General features: G+C 28.7%; 2 non-coding genes across 2 annotated transcripts; both read right to left on the bottom strand.

Annotated features, from left to right (window-relative positions):
- Positions 1-11,236: 11,236 nt before the first annotated feature.
- On the bottom strand, positions 11,237-11,332 carry LOC120126745. The gene has a single exon (XR_005516484.1). It is a non-coding gene; the product is annotated as a small nucleolar RNA snoR8a (small nucleolar RNA).
- Positions 11,333-11,373: 41 nt separating this feature from the next.
- Positions 11,374-11,489, bottom strand: LOC120126747. The gene has a single exon (XR_005516485.1). It is a non-coding gene; the product is annotated as a small nucleolar RNA snoR126 (small nucleolar RNA).
- Positions 11,490-14,607: the final 3,118 nt, after the last annotated feature.

The following is a 14,607-nucleotide window of genomic DNA, read 5'->3' on the forward strand; positions in this document are numbered from 1 at the left end:
CTTGCATCCAGACTTTACTCGACATACAAGACTTGATCTGTGAGACCATAATTCAGAATTGTCTTTTTTGACCCACACTGATCTCATAATTTTTGTCATTATATTTATTTATTAAGTTAAATAAACGAGTATGAATAATTTTTTTTATTCATTTAATGAACGGACAAACAAGAATAAAGAGTTTTCGGTTATGTTCATAAATAAGTTCGTTTATTGACTAATTTATAAATTCATTTATCGACGCATTTATAAACTCATATGTATACTGTGAAATCTTGTGAGACTTGTATACCTAAAGAAAACAACTTCAATTTATACTCTTAAGACATGATCCACGGATAGAGATAGACACGAGACGTGTTTTTAGTCATATCAATCCTCACTCGGCATGTTCACTCCTAGATTCAACCTTGATCTAATATTTTTTTGGGATAAATGCAGTATTATTATATCCAAAGAAACAATATCAACCTCGATATAATATTAAATTAAATTCGACCTAAAAGATATTTAAATAACTGATCTCATATGATTCAATCCGAAAATATAAAAAACTGTAATCCAATGTATTGTCGCCATCAACAAAGGTTAAATCCAACCATTCAACGCCGATAATGAAGGTTGAATATGTATATTTTATTTTCTAAAATCATTTTTTCATAAAAAATCAACGAAATCAATAAAAAAAAAGAGCAACCTTATAAAAAAAAATGGAGTCAGCGGCTAAGACATGATTAGGCTGATATATCATCTATAATTCCTTGAACCATCTTGTTTTGGTTAAAAGCGGTACATAAAAAAACAGATCTCCATCTAACCCAAAGTGGAGACCATGACCTGTCATGAGACCAAAATACCTTCTGTTTTGTTATCTGAAATCATTAAAAACTTCCCAATCATAATTTGATCATATTAATTATATTATTTCAGCAACCAAAGTTTTGTTCATGTCATGGACCACAACAACAAACCCAAGTGAGGCACATTGTTGGACCATTCAATCATAGTCATACCTGACGCAACGTGTTGATTTCCCAAGCTTTGAATATCCGTTTGGAGTCTAAGGAAATACTGGTTCAATATCAATCCTAATTTTATGAATAATTAATAGGTAATGGAAGGCTTAATTGTATAGATAACCTGCTTTACACGGTAGAAGAAATTCAATACCAATCTTTCGAAGAAAAAGAAAAGGCAAACAGAGCATATTCGGTCCCCATTAAAGAAGAAGGGGAAAAAAGCAATAAAGAACTGCTTGGTCTGAAACCACAATTGAGCTTTAGAAACGGTGAAGACAAATCTCTATTTGACAAAACATGTTTTTCATCCAGAACCGTAAAAGCAAACAAAATGTTGGGGATTAAGGAGCTTTGACATTGAAAAATTTTGTGCTGGGAAGGTTCAACAGGAGCAATTAGGCATTTAAAGGGGTAAAAAAGAGAGCATGTTGATCACAAAGCAAGACATCAAATTAAAGGCATAGCAAAAAAGGAGGAAAAAAAGGCAGGCAGGCTGGTCTGGTCTGGTCTGGTCTGATTGTTAACTAAGAAAAATGTGATTAGAGATAAACACCAACGCTGATTGTTACTTAATCCTCTATTTGTGAAATTAATGAAGGGAAGGGGGATTAATTGGGTAATTCACATGGGAATTGAAGATCCACAAAATCCAAAAATGACTACCATGTAATCCAAAGTCAACAGAAATAGCATGTACTGGACAGCAACAAATCTGAGACTGAGAGTAACCACCTCTTTTCCTTTTTCCAAACAATGAATTAAATTCAGATTAATTAAGATAATGTGCTAGACAAGACTCTAATACTCTATTTTCAACTTTGCTTTATCTTCTTTCGGATGTGATGGAGAAAGGCCAATTGGTGTTGTCACATTCACACATCTGATTCTTTTTCTACAGCTGCTTTGGTCATTGCAAGTCTGCAAACATTAGTAAGTAGGCATATTTTTTTGGACTAGTAATTTGGGTTATTTCAAGAATCTTTTTCCTTTCATTGTCAAATTTATTAGTATTGTTTCTGGAAATCAAGATGTGTTAAAAGCCTGGGACTAACCTAATCTCTAGAGGGCATTGTAGGCCTGTCAAGGAGAGAAGACCCTACAAGATATTGCTATCATAAATAGGGAAAGCCCCTCTAGTTGTATACAACGAAAGCAAAGCAAAGCAACTGTTCTCTCGTTGATAAAGCCCCCATCACCAAAATACCCACATTCCTAGGACACCCTATATGTCTGAAAGAGAGTGCAAACAGAGAAAGTTATCGTGGAGAATAAATAATGGATATGCACAAATGTCTAGTAAGGGTCGTTTGGTGGGGTTGCTTTCATTCAACAATCCGTAAACTCTTTGGGTGCAATGTCTGCTATAAGGCCCCGGAAATCTGGATTTATTTGTTGTTTTCCACTTTTACTTTGTCGTCACTATAATGAATTCAAAATCACAATTATCCTACTCAATTTCCATTCTTTTGGTTTTAATCCATGATTTAATTTACAATAAATAACGATGATAGAAAAATTGAAATTAACTATTATATATTAGTAGATTATGAAGATGAATTTACAAGGTATAGTGTCACAATTAATCTTGACGTTTATTAAACTGGTTATTTCGATCCTATTTTTTAAGAATATTTTAGTCCTCAAATTTTTATTTTAGGGCAAAAAGGTATCAAACGTCCGATGATAGTCACTTTAACCCTTATAACATTTTGACTCCTAATATTTCGTTTTAGGGGAAAAATGCATATATTTTGAAATGTTTTCTTTGTTAACTAACAGTTTCTATCCACATAAAAAAATTTTGTCTCAAAATAAAACGTTGAAAGTTAAATTATTAAAAAAAAAGAGTCAAAATAAATATTTAATAAATGTTGGTGGCTAATTTTGATATTATACCAATTTACATATAATACGATAATAGATAACATAAACTAAAGCAACTCGTATGTAATATGAGCGCCAATCGCAGCCATCGTAGAAAACATACCAATATGGCTGAGAATTCACATTATAAAGAGAGCCATAATTAGGAGCATAAATAAATCTAACCATGCTGGTTGCGCATATGTTGTTTGGGCACGGCCTTTTTCACTTCAACCCTCTTATCTTGCAATTGGTGGAACCTATTTTGCAAAACTCGCTTCGCCGCTTCCTCCGAATCATAAGTCACGAATTCAAACCTCCTGCTTATTTTGGTCTGGCTAGTGGGCACTATGACCGCATCGATGATGGTACTAAATGCTTCAAAATATTGTGTGAAAGTTTCTTGGGTTATAGCATGGGGGTAACCCTCCTATGGATATCTTTCTTATCGCTGATTGTTATTTTTAGGTTTTGCTGGTTACACTACAACCTGATTTAAGAAAATCACATTATCAAATCAGATATGTATATGATTTATTAAATTGCCTTTAATTGTTTAAACTTGTTGCTTATTAAATAAATAATAAAACCCTAAAAGTTTATTGTCAATTACGAAAAATAATAATAAAATCATAACAAAGAATAACGAAGCCTTAAACCACAGTATCCAACATTAACAAGTAGAAAAGAGAAAGGAATAAAGAAATTAGACTTACCTTTTGACCAAGAATAATATGTTCATGTTGAAGGGCATCTTGAGCCATGGAAGGATTAGAAAAAGTAACGAAATCCATGTTTTTGAGAATAATAATAAGAACATCTTTAACTTCACCATACTTATTGAAGTGTTCTTTCAATGTTGTTTTTGTAGAAATCCCCTTAATGAACAGTTTAGGGTTGGTAAACGTCATGATGAAAAACTGTTGTGGAGAAAATTTGAGACTTTGAAAACAATTATAGAGAAAACTTGAGATTTTCAAAATTAGTTATAGATAAAATTTGAGAGATTTAATTGTGAAAGCTATATATATATAAGATGAAATTATATATTAAATTGTAGTTTATATGTGTTAAAAATTCAGATATCAATTTGAATTGTTCCTCTTTTTGTTGCATGGTTTATATTTATAGGAGGAGTAGGATTGGTTATTAGTCAAGGATAAAAACTATTATTTATTAATTTTTTATCCTTACTTTACAAATTTTATATTATTTATATTTCTTTCTATAATATTTAACACTTTTGTTCTGTAGAATTAATTGCTTAATTAGTTTAACATTAGCTAATTACTTTAGAAATTTGGAAGTAACGTTCGTTTTTAATTGTTTTTAAGTATTTATCATTTTCATAACAGCGGGCTATTAATACTTTTAGTACATATATGCTACGTTCGATATATAAATAATAAAATAAGAAAAACCTTAATTATTACATGAACTAATCTTTTTTAAAAACAAAAAGGTTTTAAATTCTGTGGATTGTGTAATGTGTCATAAATATAATGCGACAAATTATGTGTATTGTAGTAAAATATTAAAAATATATTTAATTTTTGTATTTATAATTTTTTATGAAATTTTAGTAAAGACGATGATTGAATTCAAAATTAGTTTGATGAAATCTAATAATATGTGATGACATTTGCTTATTTTCTAATTTAATGAAATATCTAGATTTACTTTTATATCAAATCCAATAAACTATATGAAATAAAAAAAATACAGCAAACACAAGGAAAAAAGGGACGATTGATGTCACAAGTTTCTACGTCCAAAGATGCATTGACAATTTTTTTTCTTCATTCATCTCTCATTTTGAGAGAAGTAATATTTAACACAACATTCCTCTTTCACGACAAGCAAACCAAACATAATTTTAGTGTATTGTTGATTATTCTGAATCTGACTTACACATAAACCGACTAAAATCACAAGCCTAAAATTGCATTAGTCTTACGTCAACGCAAATAGATTCTTCTCCATATTCATAAAAAGATTATTTGATAAAATCTTTGGATGTATGGGTTTTCAATTGTTTTATGTAAAAATATGTAAAATTATTGTTCATTGAATATTAACTAATTTACAAAATTGTTGTTGTACAATTTAAAAGGACGTGTTTGACAGGTATTATCCTTCGAATTATAGATAAATTTATATTTGAATAATCTAGACATTATATTTAAAAAAATAAAAGACAAAAGTACCATCTAATAACATTTGTTACCATTTTAAAAAATACTTTATATTTTCTCAACTGAATTAATATAAAATAACCAATGACAATAATTTAATTTAGAACATATTATTAAGAACGGGCATGCGATTCGAACTCAACAAATATCGACCAACTTGATCCTGAAGGGTTGAGTTTTTTTTTCCCTTTCTTTCTAAAAAGTGAGTTTTAGTTGGGACAAATCAGATTTTGAGAGAGTGATAATTTAATTTTAGAAACGCTAAAATCATCATCTATAGTCACATCTATGGAGTACATACTGTTGTCGATTGCTGTTAACAATTTTTTTTCAAACCTCCCAATTCTAAATGTGGTGTCCAAAGTTTTTTTTAGTAATTACAGTGAAGTAAATTTTACTTGGTTTTGGTCTCAAAGGTCTTTTAGGACAGGTTGACCAGCAGCAGTGAAAGTGCTATCATCCCCAACCCAGCAGCCGAGAGTTGTTTCTTGCAAAAAGCTTGGTTGGCTTAAGTTTTATAGGAGAAAAATGGGGAACTTTAATGAAGGAACTTGAGATAGGAATTTAAGAGAATAGATTAATGAAGAAAAACATAGAGGTCGCACCGATCACCATCAATTTTTTAGTGAAATTTGTCGAGTGTGGAATTTCGGGCTGCTGGATTGGTAGTCCGATTGCTTATTTCGATTTGGTTTGCAATTGACCAATTAGATCATCACTTTCATTTTAAGTTTAAATACATCATTGCCTCTAAACTAAATATTTAGTATCGAGTTATCCTTTAAAGTATTTTTCGAAATATTTTATCTCTTGTACCTCGTAATCTTTTGTAAACACCCACACCCTAGAGTAATTAGCTCGCTAACTATATATATATATATATAGCACCATAGTCTCTTTTGTGTTTTCATAGCATAAACCTTGAAGAGAAAGCTGAAATGGACTTGGAGCACTTGGGTCCACAACCTGAGCATCTCTGCTATGTCCGCGTGGGAGGAACTTTACGGGGCAAGAGGAGCCTTGGCCCCTGTCATTTTTGTTTAAAGTATTAATTAATATTGAAAAATATATATATATTTTTAAAATAAAGAAAGAAAAATTTACCCTGCTCCCTTCAATTAAAAAAATTATATTTATGAAAAATAAAAAGAAAATGCTTTAACCCTCTACTTAATAAATTCCTGGTTCCGCTCTTGTATGCAACTTCTGCAACGGTGCTTTGACAGTACTGGTTTAATTCACCATATATAGCTTAGGTTACTTATGATGATGATGAATTCATTTTGGCTATGTTTAAACTATTTGATATAAGTATAGTTTAGGATCCCATGCAAAAGGTTGCTGTACATGGTGACACTGAATGCGATCATTGCAGCAACCTCTCCTTTTTCAGCACCAGACCTCCATTGCAAGGTGAATGTCTCGATCCCCAAATCACCCTCACTCTCCAAGTACGTTTAGAAGTGTAATTGCATGAACAAATTAATCGAATTAAAGTTCGGGTATAAGTATGATTATCAATGAGATTAACTTGTATGTAGACAACATGTTGAGGGGAAAGTAGAGTTTCTGTGGTGATTTCATGAAGGGTACTAGTATTCATCAACATCGAGCGAGTCATCATTTCCCAAAACGCCATTTGTTATAAAACGTACATAAACCTTAACTTACCCTATACTTTATGCTATTCAAAGTTCTTCCTTTTAATCAATCTTTTGCACATCTTGAGAAGAAACACAGACTCCCCATCTGCTTACAATCGGTTTATGAAGTACCGTTGTTTTCTACGTGTATGTATGTATATACATATTACAAATTTTTATATTGAAAGGGAGGAGATACAATGCATTAAAGCAACAAATCCTAAGATTCCACACAGAGAAGCTTTCAGTGCAGCAGCTAAAAATATATGAACACAAGGTCAAAGTCGATTTTTATTTACGTTATAACATTATTTATTATTATAATTTAAACTTCCGTGTTGAGTAAAAGAATATGTGGTAGAAATAAATTCTTATATATTACAAATTTTAAAAAATAAATAAAATTGATTTGGCTTACTAAAATGGAACAAAAATTTAAGTTTAGGGATGAATTTGAAAGAAAATGATAACCAAAATGAAACCACGTGAATAGTGAAGTGACTAAATATATAATTTATCCTTGTGTTTTTAAGGGAGTTGCTTGAGGTAAATGAGATAACAATTTAAATTTCAGGGACAAAATGTGTAAAAAAAATTAGGGAATAACTAGATACAAAGTACATAATCTAGAAAGTAATAATGCATTTAAACCTTCATTTTAGATAGAAATCACTAATTTTATTTAAAATAGAAAATATCTTAAATTACAATAAAGATTCATAATCGTAAATTAAACACATAACTAGGACAATTTCCTATAAACATTGAAACAAAACTAGCAACTTAATATCACATAAGGACTATACGAGTAAAAATTAAAATCTAACCAAGAAAACTATAATAAAGATATATATAAATATATCTGATAGCATCGGCAAACAAATCACAAAATGGAATCAAGCTACTGAAAGACCACCGACAAACCGTAAATCAGACTCGAGCGACGTAAAAAGCTATCCACGAACGCATAACAGGTATCCAAATCCAATCCGAGGGTCCAAAGCGCCATCTTGATTAATCGTGGCGATGTTTAATCAACCCTTAGAAAAAAAGATAAGTGAACACAACAGTCAAATGACCGAAAAACGTGCCAAAAGGCAGAAGAAAACATGTAATAAAGGTAAATGAAAACATGTCATACATGTAGACTTATTGAAGAAAAAAAACAAAAGAAAATAAAGATTTAATATAAGAAAATAAAAGGATAGTAAAGAATACCAACGGCCGGCAACTAACATTAAAGTTGATGCCGCTGCATATCAATAATGATAAAAAGAAAAAGAGATGAACGACTTACCAATGAGAGAAAACTAGTTTATAAGATATAATTAAGAGATAATTGCATCACATATAAAATGTGATTCATATAAAATGTTCAAGTGAAATAAGATATTAAGATAAAATAAAAATTACAATTTCAATAGGAGTTAATTGCATCACATATCCTCAAAGTATGATTTTTATTTTTAATTAGTCCATAAATTTTTAAAGGTTTCAATTTCATCCATAAACTATGATTATCATTCTAAATTACTCCTCAAACTTTTAAACATTTCAATTCATCCCCAAACTATGATCTTCATTCTAAATTAGTCTCTAAACTTTTTGAAAATTCTAACTTTATCCCAAGCTATATGTATATACTATTCACATCCATTATTAATAAAAGCGCTAGGCAAAGTTATATTATTTTATGTCTGAAAAAAAAACAAAATTTAGGTTAAACTAAGGTTGAAACTAATAACATATTTGGTTGAAATTGGGGATGAAATTAAAAGATTCAAAAGTTTATAGACCAACTTAGAAAGATGGATATAGTTTAGGGATAAAATTATAATATTCAAAAGTTCAAGGACTGATTTAAAATAAGTCATAGTTTACAGATGAAATTAAAATATTCAAAAGTTTAAAAACTCATTTAAAATGAGAGTTGTAGTTTGAGGACATATAATATAATTAACTCTTTGAATAGAGATATTCAAGAGGATCTAAAATCATGAGTTGGTAATAAAACGATAATTATCATTCTTTTAAAAAAAATTAAATTTTTATATAATTAAACTTTTTAATATTTTATATTGATAATTTATTTTTTTCTTCATATAATATTTTATAAGTAGACCTCGCAAATTTGACTCGTACCCCATAAACCCATTTATCTGATCAGAGATCCGATCCGATATAGATCTGAATATAATGACCCAAGATTGACTCGAAACCCGAAATAATTTCAATCAAACCGAAACCGACCCGTATTTTAGTTGAATTGAAAGCAACCTGAACCTAAAGCAATCCAAACCAGAAACAACCGGATTTGAAAGCAACCTGAATTTAATTTACCCATATCTTATCTGAATCGAACTTCAACCCGATTTTAACCAAATAATTGAGTCTAAGTAAATAAATAATTTATTATTATTATTATTATTATTATTATCTATTTTTAATAATTTGATAAATAGTAAATGCATATTTATTCTCATTTTATATTATACTACTAGCTAATCATTAGTCTATCTCCTTTAATAATAGCTAGATGGTTCAATATAACATTTCCTCATTTAAAAGATCATCTCTATATATGATCCAATAAATTTTAAATGATTTATATCAATATTCATTCAAAAATAATTATTATATTATTTTTTAAAATTCAATAAATATTATATTTACAATTAGACATCAATCGTCTAATTAAAAATTTAATTGAGAATAAAATTTATAATTTATAATTTAATTCTTCACCAAATAGGTTGCACCACAAACTTTTCAAGTTAGATAAATATGAAATTCAAGTTAGATAAATATGAAATTCAAGTATACAAATCTAATGTCTTATAATCTCGGGTCAAATTATCATCCATAAATGATAGTGTAATTTGAAGCATTAAATGTTTGAAAGTTAAACTTGAACCTAAATGATAAGATTGGCAAATAAAAATATGTTTTTCCTTATAAGAATATATCAATAATTTTATATATAATTAGATTGGACTCATACATAACTCAATCCGACCCGAACCTGACCTGAATGACCCATTTGCCACCTCTATTTATAAGTATGCTCCATTCAAAGTTAGATATGAAAAAGTTTACCTGTACCCCGATTACCCTAACCGATTTACCCGATCAGAGACCTGATATAGACCCAAATATGATGACTCAAAATTGATTTGAAACCCGAAATAAACTGAATCGAAACGAAACCGACCCGAATTATAGTTGAACCAAAAACAACCCAAACCGAAAGTAACCTGAATCAAAAACAACCCAAATCGAAAACAACCCGAATTTAATTTACCCATATCTTATCCGAACTGAATTTTGACCCGATTTTAACCTAATAATCGAGTCTAAGTAAATGAATTGAATAATTTATTATTATTATTATTATTATTATTATATTTTTAATAATTTTATAAATAGTAAAATGATGCATATTTTATTCTTATACCATTAGTCTATCACCTTTAGTAATATTTGAATGGTTCAATATAATATTTCCTCATTTAAAAGATCCTCCTTGTATCAAATCCAATAATTTTTAAATTATTTAAAAAATACTTATATAAATATTCCTTCAAATATAATTATTATATTATTTTTTAAAATCCAATAAATATTATATTTATAATTAAACAACAAACATCTAATTAAAAATTTTAATTGAGAAGAAAATTTATAATTCAAAATTTAATTATTCACCAAATAGGTTACACCACAAACTTTTAATAAGGTTAGATCAATATGAAATTCAAGTCTTAAAATCTTCTCTGTCTTATAAGTTCGGGTCAAATTATCATCCATAAATGATAGTGTTATTTGAAACATTGTAGGTTTAAAGTTGAACTTGAACCTAAATGATAAGTTTGACACGCAAAAATATATTTTTTCTTATAAGAATATATCAATAAGTTTATATATACTCGATTGAACTTATACTTAACTCAACCTAAATTGACTCGAAAATTTAAATATTGACCCATCCCAAAAATCGATCGATCCGATATTAACCAAACCCGAAATCAACCAATATGATATTAACCCGACCCGAAAATCAACTGTTCTATATTGATCTAACCCGAAAACCAACTGATCCGATATTAACCAAACCCAACTTACCATTGACCAAAATTAAAATCAAATCCAAAATGACCCGACTCGACCCGATCCAAATAACATGCTTGCCAACTCTATTCAAATCCCAATCTACAGTATTAGTTAAGTTTAACTCGGTTCCCTATCTTCAACTACGCTTGGAACGTATTCAATTGTCATCAAAGATACGACACCAATCCTATTACCTCCGAAATATTGTACCATTTCAATAACAAAATATATCCTTCATACCATGAACCGAGTTCATTGTTAAGTAATAATATTATTTTAATTAGACAAAATTAACAAACAAAACCGAATTAATCGACAAAATTATAAGATTAGATAATTTAAAACGTACATTGATCAAGTAAAATAATATTAATAGAAATAAAAACTGAAAAATAAAAAGAGGGAGGAGAGCTCAGATTCTATGGGTGTAATAAGAAATCTGTCATGCCCAATTTGAGCAAATATCAGAACGAGGAATTATTTTAATAATCATCGCCATCTCCATATTCCCTCAGCTTTAGCAGATTTAACACACACACACAAAAGGCTCAGACACGCACAAACGGTGTCATCAGAGAGCTCTTTGGTTCTGAAATTAAAAATTTAAGAGATAGAAAATCGATTCAGAATCGAGAAACGCAAATCTGTCATCAATGCCATAACTTCAACAAAACCTACCCAATAAACCAAATTTCTAAAAATTTCCAAAGTAAAGGAGAGGAGAGAAGAGAATATCACAAGGAAGAGATGCAGCCGAGAATTGAAGAGTTGATTTGCATTTTATAAGCGTGAAACCCTAAATCTAAGTGTTTTCTGGGTTTTGGAAAAAGCCAAGGCCCAATAAATATTCTAGCCTGATTGACAACCAATCCAGCTTTGTTACAGTAATTGTAGTTTCCCCACCTTAAACAATGGCATAATGAAAACAAAGCCCTCAATATTTGTCAATTTATTCAATTATACCTTTAATGGTTTTTTATTTTCTAAAAGATAAATCCTAAAGTTTCAATTCTTTTCTATAAGATCTTTCTAAATAGTCAATTAAAGGTAAACATTTTATAAACATGATATAATAACATTGAGGGCAGAAAAAAGCAAATGTTGAGGGTTATTTTATTGTTATATCTTAATTATTTAAAATGAAAGTTTACAAATGATCATTAAATTATTTAAAACTGATATTTTGAAAATTGAACTTTCAAAAGTTATAAAGTGGACATCAAATATTTGATTATGTCATAAAATAAGTACGACGTCATTAGTTATCGTTCACCATTGTTAATAGATGATTTGGTATATTAAATTAATAGGTAATATTTCCTTTGAACCTCAACTTAACTTGTAATACCCCAAAAATTTGATTAGCGATTGAAGTATAAATTTTGAAAGTTTGGGGACTAAAGTATAAAGTTGTAAAAGTATAGTGACTAACAATGTAAATTTTCAAAAGTTATATTTTAGATTTGTAAATTAGTAATTCATCCCAAGACAATTATTTTTAGTGAGTTTCATATTTTTTATCCGGAGTTTGCATAAAAGTCTATTAAATGATAAAGTTCGATATATTATTCGGATAACCGGCTCGAATTGGAAGTTTCTAAAAAATTGCAGGAAGGTAGATTTGGATTGTAAAAATTATATGGTTATTTTTTAGATTAGGAATGTTGTAGGGTTATAATTAAGCATGAAAGTTGAATAAAAATTGTTGGAGGTATTGATCTAGTGATTTGGACATTGATGGATATGTGAGGAACTTGGTTGAATTTGATTTGTTTTTCTTTGAATTTGATTTAGAATGATTAGAATTGATTGGAAATGAGTTTTACTTGATGAATCAAGCTTTAAACATGTTGGGAGAGTATTAGGAGCCTAATTTTCATGACTTAAGATATTAAAGCATAATTATGTAATTGTTGGAAGTTATTGTATTGTGCTGAAGGTGAGTGTGTTGATGATATTAGGATCTTCAATTGATTCATTTGTGTTCATTTGATAAGCTAATAAAAGTGAGTGAATAAGTTAAAAATGTAAATTAGTGAAATCGTTTAAATTGATAATTTGGGTAGTAAGTTTAGAAAATCACTATAAATTATACAAGAATTAATAAAAGATGATTTTTATACCTTTGGATTTGTAAATAAGTCTAATTTTTTTTAAAACAATCATATACTAATTTAGAGTTGTATACAAAAAGATATAAATTTTTAATCGGTGATAGGTCAGAAACTTGGGTAGCAGATTCTGCTCCAAACAAATTCTGTAACCTAGATTGAAAATTTTGCCATAAAATTTACAAGTTGGATTAGAAGATGTTCCTTATATGGTTAGATTATTATTAGAGCATAGTTTTTAATGGTACAAACATAATAAATTTTAAGTGTATATATTAATACAAAAAAATACTTCTTTGAGGGTAATACAAATTGTCAGTATTTGAAATGGGGTTAAATTATGCATTTTGTGATATTTTTATGTTATATACTATTTTAATTGGTCGAAATGAGTCAACTCTATTATCTATCTTAGCATGAAAACTATGACATTTATCATATGACACAATTATGATAATTTCATGGAAATCTTGCTTAGAGGATGAATTTATGTTTGAATCAAATAGAAACTATGTTATGAAAACTTAAAAGTATTTAGCCAAAGGTAAGAAATAAGGAAAAATTGTGGTAAAATTTTACAAGGTTTAGAAATTATGAATGAGTGATTCTATATGATTAGAATATGACTTGGGCCAATTTGGAAAATGGTGAAAGTATAGGGATCTAATCGCATAAATTGAGAAAAATGAGGATTAACATGTAATTATTTAATAATTGAAGTATTAGGATGAGATTAAAAGTTGGAGTGCTAAATTTGATGTCTAGGTGGTGAATTGGAATATTTGTGAATTTAGGATTAAATGACAAGAATGACTATATTAAACAAAATAGAAATGTTGAATTGAAAATTTAACAGAATTTAACTTCTGGTTGAAATTATGATATTATGGGTTTAGAATCAAATTTGGAAGAATATATAAGCTAAAGAACTAAATTATAAATAGGGATTAAAGTAGAAATTGAGTATGAGATAATGTGTAATGTCTAAATAATTATTAGAAGGACTTGAATAGTTAAATTGAGATTTGGTTTAATGTGAAAAGTTGTATAAGATAGAGATCAAATTCGTAAGTTTTAGGAAAGTTTGTGGTAAAAAGACAATTGGATAAAGTTAATGTATTACTTTTAATATAATGTGAAAATAATTGATATGGATTTAAATTGAATATTAAGGAACTAATTTGCATATATACTAAATATTGGATTTATAATTGAAAGAAAAGTTTATCAGTATTAAATGTAAAATGTTGAAAAGTCAAGTGAATGATTGGAAAAAATAATGTTAGTATAGATTTTGTAAAATAAATTAGTATCAAATATCCGTTAATAATATTTTTAAAACATTTATATAAACATGAATTGTTAAGTTAACTAAAATATTAATATATATTAAAATAATGTATGAAGCTGATAATTATTCTTTAAATGTTTTATATTAATAAATATATAAGACATAAATAAAAGCTCAGTGTATAAGACATAAGAGTCAATGATGCAAAATGTAGAGTGAACAAGTACAACTCACTCATATGACTTATATACCTTTGTGGTGCGTGGGATGAAGTGATAATTGAATACAATATAGATCACTCATATGACTCATGTACCTTTGTGGTGCATGGGGTGGAGTGATAGTTGAATACAATACAAATCACTCATATGACTT

This window comes from Hibiscus syriacus, unplaced genomic scaffold (genome assembly GCF_006381635.1).
Source record: "Hibiscus syriacus cultivar Baekdansim isolate YM2019G1 unplaced genomic scaffold, ASM638163v2 tig00110461_pilon, whole genome shotgun sequence".
Lineage (NCBI taxonomy): Eukaryota > Viridiplantae > Streptophyta > Magnoliopsida > Malvales > Malvaceae > Hibiscus > Hibiscus syriacus.